The following is an 881-nucleotide window of genomic DNA, read 5'->3' on the forward strand; positions in this document are numbered from 1 at the left end:
CTACTCAAGAGATTTCTTTTTAAATGAGGAAATATGTGGGGTTTTCCTCCTAAGCACCACGTTCATTGATGGTTTCAAAACAATATTTCAGAGAAGCCGGCTTCCTGGGTCATGAATAGCATCTCTGAATAATTGAGCATTCATAGGGCACATGATATTATGCTCACTGAAATCGTGACTAAAATAACTCCAGTCCTGATGTGAAGAAAGTGTTTCTTGATAAATAGCATGTTCCTGTTTATTACTTTAAGTCAGTGTTCTTAAACTGTTGGTGGTTCTCAATTTTTCAGCAAAACATTTTCGCCCAAATGCCAGACCATCATCATGACAAGTGCCTTAGAAAAACTTTGTTGCTAAATTGACTACCTTAATTTAATGTCCCAAAGAAATAATTCAACATGGAGGCTATACCTTCAAAATGAACAAATAAATGAAGATAGATAACCTTTATATATCAGCTTTTATAACAAAATAATGTCATGTTTTCTTCCTACTCATGTCCCTCGGAAGATAGCCAAAGGTTGTTGACCTTTTCTATTTGTTTTTTTACCTTTTTATTTTTTTTCTGGCCTCCACAGAAAGTTAGAATGGGGGAAAACAACAACAACAACAACAACCACAAAACACCCCAGCACCACCACCTCAACAACAATACAGTCTTTAGGGGCACTTAACTTTGCCTGAATCAATTTATGGGCTTTATTCTGTATCTAATCATTGAAGCAAACAAACTCCCTCCTTTAACCAGGTCAAAGAAACTATAACGTACAAAATTTGTGCCAAGATAACAGACACTCATAATTTTCAGGTGTGACACTTCCAAGAATTTCAAGATTTTCCAATATTGCATTGCTACAGGAGAATTGAAAATGTGAGAGTAA

The sequence above is a fragment of the Propithecus coquereli genome, unplaced genomic scaffold (assembly GCF_000956105.1).
Source record: "Propithecus coquereli isolate 6110/MARCELLA unplaced genomic scaffold, Pcoq_1.0 Scaffold108, whole genome shotgun sequence".
Classification (NCBI taxonomy): Eukaryota; Metazoa; Chordata; class Mammalia; order Primates; family Indriidae; genus Propithecus; species Propithecus coquereli.